Consider the following 15011-nt stretch of genomic DNA (forward strand, 5'->3'; position numbering starts at 1 on the left):
CGACAACACTCCTACCTTTTATCTTTCACTTACCGCTTGTTCTTTTCCCCTTTCTCACTCACCAAGTAATGATCGTGTCATCCGGGATTCTCTCTTTATCCATCTTCTTACTATAGATTACCTTTAGGTGATCTCATCACACCCTGACTTCAGCCACTCTGTGTTTATAACTCTCTGAACTTACTTCTCTAGACTATTCTAAGCTGTGACTGATACATACACAAGTATATGACCCACCAAATCATATATGTAACTACAGAATGTATAACCCACAAATTACCAGCCCTGAAGAATGAAAACCTGTTCTTCTACCTGGAACCTGGATCTCTGTTCATTGCATCCAGCCCCAAAACCGGGGATCCTCTGAGATACATCCGTCTCCCTCACTGCTCCAAAACATACAAAGAGTCACTGAACAGTTTACCAAGTGAACTTTTTTCTGGACATCTATTCTTTCATATTTTCATTTAGCATCCATTATGTCTCTATGGGTAAAACATGAGATAAATACATCTCTGCCCTCAAGGGCCCACAGTCTAGTGAGAGAACAGACAAATCAGTCATCATGACATGTTCAGTGTTGTGGGTATATACAGAATGCTATGGGAATGAACAACTGGGTGAATCATAATGAGTATCTTGGCAAAGGGTTCCTGAAGGACAAAGTTCTTCAATCCAGGCAGTGGTGGTAGGAATGAAGAAAAGGAAATGATGGGCCTGTGGATATTCTGGATGACACTGAAGGAGTGGTCAGAGAGGACTCTCAGGTTTCTGGCTTCAGTGACTCGGCAAATGGCCCTAACCCCTCCCTACTGCCACCAACACCAAGTGTGTGAAAGACTGTAGGAGAAGCAAGTTTGGGAAGTAATGAGTAGTTGGAACAAGATAAGCATCAGATGCCCAGCATCCATGCATGTGTATTGTTTTTGTTTGTTAAATGAAAAAAGCACAGAGATGAAGAGGATATGTAATATTCTACTCTTTGTGTAAGGAAGGGGAAAAAATAAGAACCCACATTCCTATTTGTCACTAAATACAAATAAATTTGGAATTGCTGAAATATGCATAAAGAATGTCTGGAAAGATACATAAGAAACTAAGAGCAGTGGCTGCCGGTGGAGAAATGAGAGACAAGGATGGGAAAGACACTACTCACTCCTTTTTACGCTTTCTGGGTTTGGATCATAAATGAAGTACGGTTCAAAAGATACTTGGGGGCACCTGGGGGCTCAGTCGGTTAAGCATGTAACTCTTGATGTCGGTCCAGGTCATGATCTCACGGTTTGTGAGATCAAGCCCCACATCGAGCTCTGTGTTCGCAGTGTGGAGCCTGCCTGGGATTCTCTCTCTCTCTCCCTCTCTCTGCTCCTCCCGCTGGCCCTCTCTGTCTCTGTCTCTCTCTGTCTCTCTGTCTCTCTCTCTCTTTCAAAATAAATAAATAAGCTTTAAAAAAGAAAAGATACTTTAAGGGGAATATGGTGGTCAAGAAGTCCCACAAAACAAAGATTGAGACTACAGCTGGATAAGGAGGTCACTGGTGAGTGTGGTGACAGTAGTGTAAGGGCAGGGGGCATGGGGAGAGAGGGGCTACAGGTCTGGAATCGGAGGAGGGGAAGCCCCTTGCAGCAGGTGAAGGAGGGAATGGACAGAGGAAAGAGATTGTGGGGACAGACCGCTCCTCTGAGAAGCGTTGGTGACAGGTGAGGAGGTGACAGGAAGAGACTTAGAAGAAGTTAAAAAGTGTGTCTGGTATGGCTCTGGTCTTCTAAGCAGCCTCCCTAAAGTCTCTCCCTCTCCTCAGTCTGACATTCCTGTGGCCACCGCGCCCTCCAGGCTCCCCACCATCTCTCAGCAAATGCCACGTTCCTTGACACACGGGTCCCTTTACACCACAGTGTGGCTCACTGCATCCACTGTCTCTCCCCTCTCACCACAGAGCCTCACTCTTGTAGCAGTGTCAAAGGAGTGGCATTCCCAATATTCCCATTCTTCCCTTTGCACGCTGGCATGCTTTTCCCCACCTGGCGAAGGTTCAGTCAGACATCAGCCCTCTCAGAAGTTTCCCCTGACCGCCTTCCCGCCAGGGTCAACAGCCTCTGTTCTGTATGCCAGTAACACCAGGACCTCCTCTAATGAGGGGTTCCTCATTGGTTTAACCACTTCACCGCAGCTGATCTCTTTCTCTTCATCATTTGGCAAACACTACATGCATATTGTGTGCCAGACATCGTGCAAGGTGCTAGAAATTTTTTTTGAATGAGCAACACCGATATGGCTCTGTCCTGAGGATGCTTACAAGATAAGTGAAGGAAGCACAAATGAAACCAAACATTAGCTACTCACAGATGCAGTAAGTGCCAGGAAGAGAAGGTACAGGATCATCCTGTAAGCTGCGTGACGGCAAAAACAGGGATTTTTAAAATTGAATTGCACTGTAAAATTTTAAACATTTAACTGAAAAGTTAAAATGTAATCAGGCTATTGCTATATATCTAAATAAATTTGTATTTCGGAAAATAAGGCAGGGCAAACAACAATTACTAAATTATGTCACATGGGGGTGCCTGGGTGGCAAGTCGGTTGAGCATCCGACTCGATTTCAGCTCAGGTCACGATCTCACCCGTTCAAAAGATTGGGCCCCACGTCCGGCTCTGCACTGACAGTGTGGAGCCTCCTTGGAAGTCTCTGTCTCCTTCTCTCTCTGCCCCTCCCCTGCTTGCTCTCTCCATCAAAAGAAATAAACTTAAAAAAATTGTTTCTTAAGTAATAAAATAAACTATGTCACACAGAAAGAGGAAAACAAAGTATTCACTAGAAGAAAATCATGACTGTCACTTTTCTGTCAATCCTTCTAATTAGTGGCAATCCTTTAAACTGATCATTTTTCTGCATTACTACATAAAGTTCGCTAAAATGTTTATTGAAGCTTGAAAGATTTTTTTGGTCACACCAAAACATCCAGCTCTGCTGCTGGGTTAGCAGTGACTTAAGCTCTCTTAGCTCTTTCACTGGTTAAGTTAAATGTTGGAGGTGTATTTTCCTCACTGACCTCTGACCCTTTACGCTAATTCTGGCCCTGCACACTTGTCCACTTACCTGCCTGGGGCCCTGTGCACAGACTGCTTATGTTTGGTCTTCTGGCATTTGAGCCTCCCCTCTCCCTCTTAGCCTTTGGCTCTGCTCTGCTTCTGGACTATCATGGGGAAGTCCCTAGCATGGTCACAGCCTCCTCCCAACCCAACACCAGATTCAAATGTTGCTGAAATATTTTGGGTTTTTTTAATGTTTATATAGATGTATATGTATTTTATTTTATATAAATGATATTTATTTTATACAAATATTTATTTTATATAAATATATATTTTATATATATAATTTTTTTTTTGAGAGAGAGAGAGGGAGACAGAGAGAGCGAGATGGGGAGGGGCAGAGAGAGAGGGAGACAGATGATCTGAAGCTGACAGCAGAGTCAGATGCAGGGCTCAAACTCACAAACAGCGAGATCATGACCTGAGCCAAAGTCATACACTCAACTGACTGAGCCACTCAGACACCCCTGAAATATTTTAAAACAAAGGGCAAGACTTCTGAGGTTTTGCTGGTTTGTGAACAATCAGGGGCTCCTGTCCAGGCTAATAAGCTCCGTATGTTAGAACATAAAACTAATGAGACCAAGATCACAAATTCTTCCTAAACAAGTCTGTCAGCTCTGACGTTGCCTAAGGGACTAAAAAATTTTGTAAGTTTCTCTATATCTCCTCTTTGACTTCAATCTGAGGTACATTTGCATTGGGAGAGATAAGATGTCTATCCAAGAGCCAAGTGACTAGAAAAAAAATGAGTGGATTTTTTTTTCTTACTTTGAGACCTAATTGTCAAACCATGTGAATCTATTACTTATTCCTCAAAAACTCCATTTTAAAAATAAAAGTGAACATGCTCACCTCGGTGCCAGTGTTAGAACTTGGAATCTAGATAACCAGGAGTTCTGATATGAATCTGTGGTCATCATTTGCCTTGCCTCCCACCCTCTCTCTATTTTTTCCCTCCTTTCCTCCCCCACCCCCAACCCAGGTTCCCTGTTTCCTTTCATTCCTTTATGTCTGCTGCTTTCCATAATATGGGTAAGTCCCCAGTGCCTAGAACAGTTGTTCTGCATTTGAATTGCACATGTGTTTCTTAATAAATGCTTACTATTAATCCTTTTAAATCATTTTACAGATACAGAAAATATATACCTTTAATCCTGGCCAAACGGTTTACAAATATATCTCTTTGGTCACAAAGGTGACAGGGTAAGAATATAGAAAACAGGGCAGCACAAATCATGAGATCATTAAATCTGGAACATGAAAGATACCAATTTGTTCATTAAGTTAACAAACATGCTAGCATCTCCCATGGGCGTGACCATGAAGTTGGGGAAATCTCTGTTCGATATCCATAGATTATACTTAAATCTACCCCCTTTAACAACATGGATTCATTAATTCCACAAGGATTAAAGGTCCACTTTTGTGGCAAGCACTAGGCTGACACTAGGGATACAAAGTCAAACAAGACATGGTCCGTGTCAGGGTCAGGTAGTTTGGGGGAGCTGGTGGGCTTGTTACATCCTTGGGTGCATGTTTGCCTAAGGAATGTGTGTGGACAATGTGTGTTTCTCTAAAGGAGAGAGTAGTAGTAACTACCAGGGACTGGAGAGGAAAAATGGGGAAATATTGGCAGGGACATGAAAAGTCAGTTCAATTTCAGTCCATTACCCCATCCCACCTCCCTCCCAACCCCCCCCCCCCCCCCACACACACACACAGGCACTGGTTTAGATCCACATGATGAGGGAGATTTTAGAGTGGGAATTTGAAGAACATTTCTCATGAAAGTCACTCATTGGAACACTCGAGGCACAAGCAGAGCACCTGTGGGGTCAAGGGAACAAAGTGCTTAGAGGGTTTGGGAGAACACAGTTCCTCCCCAGACACTGCCACAGACTCTGTGCCTCTGTGGAACCCTAGAATCTCAGCAGAAGAACCCTTTGCCAATGAAGCATGTTATCACAGGTACCTGCAGCTGGACCAGAGACAAGTGACGTGACAGGTTACCAGACGAGGAAAACATGCATGAACTTGTTCCTACTCTGGAAACTGGAAGAGACATTAAGAGGAGGTATGGTTCTACAGTCATCGAAGGGGGCATCAAGGGTCATCACAATTTGGTCCATAATCTTAGTAAGGCCTCATTTATACTCAAAGGTGGACAGAGTTTGGATCCATTTGGGTGATATATAAATTGTGCCCACTTGTTGGGATGAGCCCTGGGTGTTGTAGGTAAGCATATGAATCACGGGAATCTACCCCCAAAACCAAGAGCACACTGTACATGCTGTATGTTAGCCAACTTGACAATAAGTTATATTTAAAAAGTAATAATATATAATATAATATAATATAATATAATATAATATAATATAATAAATTGTGTCCAAAGCTTTCTCCATGGAATTTCATCCTTTGACCCTGTTTCTGTCCCAGCATTACTGGGTTTTTAAAAAATAGCCAAAATATGATCTACTCACTGGTAATTTCCTTGAGGACAAGCGCTCTATCTCATTTCTCTCCGGACCCGTAGTTTCCACTATAGCGCCTGTGTTCGACAAGTACTACACTGTCTTAAATAATATTTAGTAGCATCAATTCTATGGGAAAATGCTGCATATTTACATTTAAAAGTTAATAGCCATTTTTTTCCTGTTCAGAAGGACAACCTGTTTCTTAGTTTGGCTGCATATCTACCAACTGACTTGTATTAGTAAAAATTATGAAAATAAGGTCAGATCACAGGATATTTAAAGCTTCTAATACCATCACATTAGGGGGTAGCATTTCAACATACAAATTTAGGGGGGGGGGGGACACAAACATTCACTCCATTGAAGGAACTATTTAAATAATAAGTTTCCTGTAAGTTTCTGAGATTCATATCTGAACAAAATCTTTCAGGTCTCAAAATAAGGTTATTTCTATAGTACCGTGTAGCAGCAGAATTGCAGGATCAAAAGGCATGAACATTTTAAATTTCAGTAGATATTGTCAAGAGCTCTCCAAAAAGCTTGTAACAATGTACATAACTGAAGGCAAGTTCTTACTTTATCTGACCTGTCCTATATATGGGAATAAAAGAACACAACACTCAGTAGCTAGCAGACAAAATCAAAAGTATCAAAGGCTGTAAACATAAACAACTCTCCTCTTTGTATGCCCCCCATCCTCACGGCAAGAGACACCATGTGTCCAGCAAAGATGACCAGTGCCCCAGACGGCTTTCTAGATAAACAGTAGGACAGAGGACAATGCTGACATTTATTTAGGCTGACTAAAAGCAATTGTTGAGAGTAAGACCTTAGAGATAAACCAAAAACCATGAACCTTTTTCTATCTAGTCCATAAAAATACACATATATGCACAAAAATAAATGAATAAAGGAAGGTTATTAAAGCATAGTTTATAACACCCCCCAAACTGCCTACAGGTTTTTCACTAGGGGACTGAATGTTCTGCGGACATCAAAAGGATAGTAGCGTCCAAGAGATGTCTCTGAGGAATCGCTAAAAACAATCTGAAGAGTATGACCCATTTGTTTATAGGTATGACCATGTGTATTTGTGTGTGCGTACACGTGGTGACAAAGGAGAGGTCTCGCGTGACACACACCAAATTGCTATCATTGGTATCACCCCTCCTCCTTGAGGAGGATAGAAGGGATGGAATGGGACAGTGGCATTAAGGGGCTTTTCCTTTATTTTTTACCTCCGTATACTTATGGAAGCTTCTATCATTTACTTGTACAAATATTTCATGACAGGTAGGTACTACTCCTACAATTATTTCATAAAGTGCCATTTGATGAGTCACTATGACACGTCCTATTCATGAGGAAAGAAATTGTGGGCACAATGAAGCTCTCGTTTTCCCCAGGGACATGGGCCAAAGATTTCCACAAGTGCTGTCAGGTCAGCAACACAGCGCTTGGTGATTAAAACATGCTTCTGAGCTGCCATTGACCATATAATCTAGTTCTCAATAGGATTCAAATATATCACAGCTTGACTCAATTCCATTTTATAGGATATAATTTCACCCCAAGCCAGGACTCCAGACCCCCTAGATAACAGATCTGAGAGGCTGTGCCGTGAGGCAGATGGAATTAATGCACTGGAACTAGTGGGAGATGAGAAGGTATTTTTTTTTTTCTAGCACATATTGATTTTGAATGGCAAAATACCTCCCCCTAGAAAATAATCTCAACCATAGTGTGGTCCACAGTGGAAATTCTTTCTCCTTAAAATGTTCATTCAGAAAACTCAGGCTGAAAGCCTCACCAAGGCTTGCCAAAGTCTGTCCGTGTGTCCTGGAATGTGAACCCACTTACCGTGGCTCCAAGTAATATCCATGGATATTAATATATCCATGTTATTTAATAGTAGTTATCTTGACCCTCGAGAGAAATTATATTCATTCTGGAGATTCAGTATACTATCTTCTAAGAAAAAAACTTTTTTAACTATTCACTCAAAAATATATCTGGCTCAGGGCACCTGGGTGGCTCAGTCGGTTGGGCATCCACTTGGGCTCAAGTCATGATCTCACGGCTTGGGAGTTCGAGCCCCAAGTTGGGCTCTGTGCTGACAGCTCAGAGCCTGGAGCTTGCTTGGGATTCTGTGTCTCTCTCTCTCTCTCTCTCTCTGCCCCTCCACCACTCATGCTCTGTCTCTCTGTCTCTCAAAAATAAGGGGCGCCTGGGTGGCTCAGTCGGTTAAGCAGCTGACTTGGGCTCAGGTCACGATCTCACAGTCTGTGAGTTCAAGCCCTGCTTCGGGCTCTGTGCTGACCACTCAGAGCCTGGAGCCTGTTTCACATTCTGTGTCTCCCTCTCTCTCTGACCCTCCCCCATTCATGCTCTGTCTCTCTGTCTCAAAAATAAATAAACGTTAAAAAAAATTTTTTAAAAATTTTTTAAATATATCTGGCTCTAAGAGTTTCCAATAAGGGATGAAGAACTATATGTGCTCTGATCAATGAAGCTTGGAAAGAAATGAGATTGAAGTTTTCCTAATAATCAAGAGCAATATAGTGCTTGAACACTCACATGCACACACACACACACACACACACAGAACCTTGTTAAGAGCTAACAGATAATAGCTTCATTACCCAGAGAAATAAAATGAATTCCAAGGAATAAAGAGAAGCAAGTGGAAATATGCCATATCAAAACAGCTAGTAATAGGAAATGACTTTACTGCTTTGGTACTGAAAGATATTGCCCTACATTTGTTAAATGATGTAACAGAGAGAATATTCTATTCATGGTATAGGAAATAAATACAATTTCCTCAAAGGAAACCTATCCTGATCCTGCTAAATGAATATGATCTTACATTTTCTCTTGGGAAAACATTTTAAGGAGTCAGTAATAAAGGCCACAGTAGTTGATTCTGTAGATACACAATGCAACCAAATTGTAAAAACTACTGTGAAAAAGTATCAAAGACCTGCTCTGTAGGTTAAACTCCATGGACCCATTAATTTCAGTCAAGAAAGAGCCGATAGAAAACATTAGTTTCATCTAGTCTTTGAAATAACTTATAAAATCACCTTGTTTTTATAAAACTTCTAGAAGAAAATGTAAGAGAAAATCTTTGTGAGTTTGAGGTGAGCAAAGATTTCTTAGATATGATACCCAAGGCATCATCCATAATAGAAAAAATTTAAAAACTTAGACTCATCAAAATTAAATACTTGTGTTCTTCAAAAATCAGCACTTAAGAAATGAAATGAAAAGATAAGCCATGGATTAAGAAAAAAAATATAGGGGCTCCTGGGTGACTCAGTCGGTTAAGTGTCCAACTTCGGCCCACGTCATGATCTCACGGCTCCTGAGTTCAAGCCCCACGTCAGCTTCTGTGCTGACAGCTCAGAGCCTGGAGCCTGCTTCGGATTCTGTGTCTCCCTCTAGCTCTCTGCCCCTCCCCCACTCATGTTCTGTCTCTCTCCATCTCTCAAAAATGAATAAACATTAAAAAAATTTTTTTAAGAAAAAGAAACTAGAAACAACTAACGTTTATCAACAGAGCAATGGTTAAACAAGATGAAGCATCCAGATTATGAAAGATCATGCAGATGTAGCTGTAATGAAAACAATGAAAAGATCCCCAAGATATGCTGTTAAGTGGGGGGAAAAAAAGCATAGTCATAGGGACATAAGGACAATAACGAATAGTATAATTTACATCTGATATACACACACAAGTACATATATACTAAACTACATTAAGTTTCCTTCTAGGGAAGATTGAGACAATGAAGACAGAGTGGACTTTTATTTTTTAATATGTTCTTCTGTAATATTCTAATTTTTTTCACAAAAACATGTACCACTTTTGCCATCTAAAAACACAGTTTAAATGCACCTGCTAGCCCTTGACTAAATAATCATTTCTCAGAAATACCTGCTTCTGGGAAAACCATGTTTTCCTTAAAAGGAGACTAAATTACTGTGAATCGTGTTGGAAAACAAAAACAAAAACATATAATAGAATTGTCTATCAGCCAGCATTTTGATATCCTGGTAGCTTACCAGCAATGATAATAATTACAACATGCACATAGTTTTCTACTACGACAGCCCTATGATGTGATGTTACCACCCCTATTTTGGACAGGATTCTGAAGCTCAAGAGGTCAAGAACTGCCCAAGACCACCCAGATAGGCAGAGTGAGAATGAGGCCTATAACGTAAAATCTTATATTTTTATTCAGCTGCCTGCCTCATCAAGGATGATGATATATACATAATGGTGACCCTGAGGCACTACAGGATCCTAAAGGACTTAAGAATCATCAAAGAAAGATTTAATTATATTTAGTGTAGTTTGGGTTTTACCCATACTTTATTGTGTTATAATCCCTGGAAAAGTATTCAGCCACACATAGCACACACCATCACCCTAGTTCAGAATATGTGATTAACCAGAATGCCTCTGGCATGGCTGAAACATGGAGGACTTACTCCACATTGATTCACTTCATGATTTAAGTCTTTACTTTCCTCTGACAGAGAAAATACTTCGCTGCCCTACCTCCCCTCAACTTTACCTCAGAAAACCCTCAGTTCTCTCTTCACCAAAGACCATGTCAGCCCAAACTTCCAACAGTGGGAAGGCAGAAGGGTCAGGAGGAGACAGCCTGAACTACCGCCAACAGAGGCCTTAGGGTGCGACAGCCTTGAGGCTCTCTTCCCAGCTCCCCTCCTACAGCTCCGGCTCTGGTGAAAATCTCCTGGTCACCACACCCTCACTCTGGCTGGGCATTCCCACAGCCCATACATGGGAACACTCACAAACGAAAGGCAGTGGGTGAGCAAGTGAAAGTGTATCTGAGCTCAGGCGGAAGGCCTGTTCTCATATTGGATTTGCCTATAAATTTGGAAGCGGGCTTCTTCATGGCACCAGACTACCCCAACAAGAGGACTATAATTTGGGGGTTGATCTGTTCGGCTAACACAGGTTAAAAACAGACTTGTATTATTTAAAATAATTATAATTTAAAATAATTAAGTGGCTAGGAGAGATAAAGTTCTAAGACTGAGAATCAGGTAACCCATGCTGAAAATAAGGCAGAACTATGTACAAGAGCCTATTTTGGAGCCAAACAGGTAGCCCGCCTTGGACTCTGGTTGGATAATTTGAAACAAGCTACTTCATAGATGAGGAAGTTGAGGCATAGAGAGCTTCTAAATCTCTATGCCTCAACTTCCTCTATAAAAATCAAGATAGGGGTATTACATACCTACCTTAGTAGTATGATTAAAGATTAATCCGCATAAAGTCCCCAGTACCATTCCTGGCACATAGTGGATGCTTACTGAAAGATAACATTACTATCAAACTCTCATCCTGGTTTTGCCACAAAAATGAGAACACATAGTAGATGATTCTTCAAGATCCTTCTAGGTCTAACACTTTATGATTCTATCATTGCAATTAGCAAGCTGGCAGCGTAACTTCATTATCATGACAAGTCCACAGGACTCCCTAGCTAAGGACTTCATTTCGGGGAGTTATCTTGGGACCATTTCCAGGTCTCCAACACACCACTGTTTCTGTTGCCCAAGGAGCACTAGAGGAGACCCCAGATTGTCTCCATAGTAAGTCACAACCCACGTGCCAGGCCAGGTGTCCACTGCAGAAGACATTAACCGCAAGAATGAAATGAAAAAGCACAATTCCTACCCCTACATTGTTTCCCTACGCAATGCTCTTTGTGGGTTGGGAAGTACAAAACACAAAGAAGGAAGCTATCAACTATAATCTCACATGCAGGTATAAATGCCTCAGTTTACTTTAGATCTTTTGTCTATACATGTTCCTCTGTGTGGAAGTGAACTCCTTACTGATGTTCAACTGTTTCCCTTAACATTTTAGCAACAACCCATCCCCCCGCCAGTGGCCAAGCTTGAAACTTGTAGCTCTAGGCTCCATTCACTAGCAGACACGCATTTCACTCAGCCCATCTCCTAAGTCTTGAGGGTAAAGGATTTCCAGAGAAATCAGTCGTCACCGTTCTTAAACTACTTGACCCAGGATTTTCAGAGTCCAAGGTTATTCCCAGGACACGGTTCTCCTTTAGCTCTTAATGGCCTCCTTGGGGGAGGGAAGGGAGCATAGAAGGGAAAATTCCCCTCTGCCCCTGGGGTTCTACATCTGACCTTCAGGCAATGGGTATAAAAGGCTGAATGGGTATAAAGTGGGTTGGGGGGAATTATGTCCATGGAGCAGCTGGAACAGAAAAGATCCTCCTAATACCTACTGTCCATGTGGTGGCCACCTGAAATGAGTCAGGGCCCATTCAACAATATTCACCTGGTGGTCCAAGTCATAGGCCACACATACCTCTGAAAGCCTTGACCTCATAAGGACGCACCCCTCAGGCTAGGTGATTCCAGGAGAACGTCATCTGAGATTTCTGTGGATTGTAAAAAAAGAAAAAGAGAGGGTGAGGAAAGGGAGGGAGGGAAGGAGAAAGAATTGAAGGAAAGTATGGAAGGAAAGAAGGGAGGGGAGAGGGAGAGAGGAAGGATGGATTAAACTATCTTAAGGCAGAATATGAAATAAATTAGCATAAATTACAGCTTAATATTGCCAGTATCTTTGATAAACCTGATGGAAACCCCAGAAGCCTGTTTGGGGCTAACCTTTAGTCAGGAATGGCAGAGTTGAGATGCTGGTAATGCTATTTTTATTTTTAAAAAATAATACCAAAGAAACACCTTTCCTTTCAAATATGACATCTTGGTCCAAACATGAAGTCAAAACTCAAAAATACCCACCTGCCAGCCTCTGATATTTGGTTGCTAAAACTCCAGATTCAGAAGTGTAGCCAAGAAGGGGGTGCTGTTGGAAGTCAGAGGTTTGCAATAGGAGGCAGGCTTTTAAGCACCTGCCACTTCAAGGGAACTGAGAGGTTGGCAAAGAATCAGTGAGTTCATGTTGCACTGAAAGCCGGCCTGGATCATTCAGGGAGAAAAACTTCCAGTGCAGGACAGTGTGAGCACCTAAGCAGGCTGCCTGGGAACAGGTGTCAAGCCATATACCTGACCCCTTACTTGTCACATGGTGCTTGCTAGACTTGGACAAAGTGCAATGATGGCCTTGAGAGAAAATTATTTTTGTTATTTTCATTTTATTCTCTTTTCTCCTGGATTGAGCAAAGAAGTAGAATTAGCCTTCCAGGAATATTAATTCTCCAATGCATGTTGAAGTGATCCTCATTTTCTAGTAGGGCCAGGTCAAGGATAAGCACCTATCTGAAAATTCTCTTAATCTTGTAATTAGTTTGCATCTTCCATTTTATAACAGCTTTGTATACCAAGATAGAGCCAAAAGCAGACCAAGGTAAAGGAATTCATCTCAGGTTGTAAATGTGCACTCACATGAATTATACAAATAACCACACTGACAAAATTCATTAACTAATTAATGTCCTACTACCTCAGGTAGAGTTTATTCCCTTTAAGGATATAACTTCATAATACATACAACTCTTACTCTAAATCTTTAGACTTGACTTTCACCTTCAATTTTCAATTTATTGTTTATGCCTTTTGGTTTTCTTTCTCCTCTGAGGCCCAAGGGTAATCCTCCCAAGGGATGGCCATCTTGAAGGAAAATGGTAACCAGGTATCTGTGATGGGGACAAGGGTTTCTGTATGAGTCTCCTCAGTTAGTCAGGGCCCCTCATAATGACTTCTAGAAAGTTGAAGAATACTCTTAAAAAAAAAAAAAGTAAGCACAATGGTTAAGATAGGTGGGATATTGAAGGTGCCCCAAATCACTCATAGAATCAAGGTACATCTCAGCTCCTAGGACAGTTTCTTGCCCCCCTTGTTTCTCCCTCCAACTACCTAAATGTTGTCTCTGGTTTTTTATTAAGGTTTCTCTAATCCCCCTCTAAATGACTTCCCAGAAATCCCTTCTTCCTTTGGATCCTTAGTGCTCTTACTATTGGTACTAATATAAAATGTCAATGCCCTATGTTGGTCATTATGTCCCACCCTTTCACATAGGTTATTCTCACTTTAAAATTAAGAACATCCTCTTAATTCCAGAAAATTTCCACAGCCTCAGAGCAGTGGCTTGTAATGGGAAGATTAGTACCAACTGAAAGCCCCATGAGGGAGTACTGACCCACTCCTGACCTCCAGTGACCTTGCTTTATCTGTTCTCCCCCTGCCTTTATTTCTTCATCACCCACCACCTAATCTCCAGTCCTAACATCTCTCTCCATCCAACATGGAAACATTGTCTCTTTTAGTGCCCAACTCTCTCAAATGACTGGAAACCCAAATGATATTTGTTTTGTTTTGTTTTCCAGTTTTATTTCATAATCCTCTCATTCACAAGGCACAGAGCCCTCTCAGGTATGGTGTCTAGGTGGGGTCAAGTCCTTGGAAATACCACATCTTTCCAGTGACAAGCTCTGATGCCGAGTCTAGTCTATCATGCAAAATGCCTTACTTTGGATGATTTTTCTCTCAGGAATGTGAGGTTCATCAGCAGTGCCCAGCCTAGTCCATCAGTTACAACTGTCAGGGTCTGAATCTCAACCACCTAGAACACTCAAATTCTTTCCCAGAGTGCTTCTGGGCACCAAGCCAATCAGATGGTGAGATGTCAGTTTTGTCACCCGAGCATTCTATGACAGTTAGGAGGGTCTTCCCCATAGAGCACAGGCAGGAACCTTGAGGGAGAGGGGCATACTCCTCAGACCAATGAGTTAGAATCTTGGTGCTGACATATTCCAAACTTTCCAACCAGGAAATGGAGAAATTCCAGGGAGATTAGGGCAAGCAGGCTTCCAGTGAGGACTCTGAAACTCATGTTACACAGAGTGGCATTTGGCAGAACACTTTTTGTTTAAGTTTATTTATTTATTTATTTTGAAAAAGAGAGAAAGTCTGAGCACGAGCAGGGGAGGGGCAGAGAAAGGGAGACAGTGAATCCCAAGCAGGCTCCACGCTGTCAGTGCAGAGCCAGAGGCAGGGCTCGAACTCACGAACTGTGAGATCATGACCTGTGCCAAAATCCAAAGTCCCACGCTTAACTGACTGAGCCACCCAGGAGCCGCCAGAGCACTTTTTTTAATAAAGAGGTTTGCTTCTTGTAAAAGTGTTGGTTTAATACTAGAGAGCTTTCTTAAAAAGGTGCATTGGCCAATTCCTATTAGGAATCTTGCTTTTTTTTTCATGTCTGTCCTTGGAAGACAGTGTCAACTCTAACAACACATGTGCATGTGTGTGTGGTCACCCGCCCTTCACAGGTTGCCTTGAACAGCTTGGTTTCTCTCCCCAAACCCCACCCTTCCCCATGGACTGTAAGTTCTAACAATAACCAGTCTCCAATATATTATTGCTGAATAATTCCTTCTTGGTGGCTTTATAAAACATTTT

General features: G+C 41.7%; 1 long non-coding RNA gene across 4 annotated transcripts in view; it reads right to left on the reverse strand.

The window, feature by feature from the left end:
• The window catches only part of LOC132683425 (uncharacterized), a 54358-nt gene extending 40191 nt beyond the window's left edge, over positions 1-14167 (reverse strand). For 2 of the 4 annotated variants that reach the window (XR_013557968.2, XR_009612226.2), the window contains exons 1-2: positions 14080-14167; positions 11956-12028 (exon numbers count right to left, since the gene is read on the reverse strand). This is a non-coding gene — a long non-coding RNA (uncharacterized LOC132683425). Of the gene's footprint in view, positions 1-11955; positions 12029-13110; positions 13332-14079 lie in introns of all 4 variants that reach the window. The other 2 variants (XR_013557969.1, XR_009612225.2) reach the window with 2 other exon arrangements.
• Between the last annotated feature and the right edge of the window lie 844 nt (positions 14168-15011).

Source organism: Panthera onca, chromosome C2, assembly GCF_046562875.1.
Source record: "Panthera onca isolate mPanOnc1 chromosome C2, mPanOnc1 haplotype 2, whole genome shotgun sequence".
In the NCBI taxonomy this organism is placed as follows: domain Eukaryota; kingdom Metazoa; phylum Chordata; class Mammalia; order Carnivora; family Felidae; genus Panthera; species Panthera onca.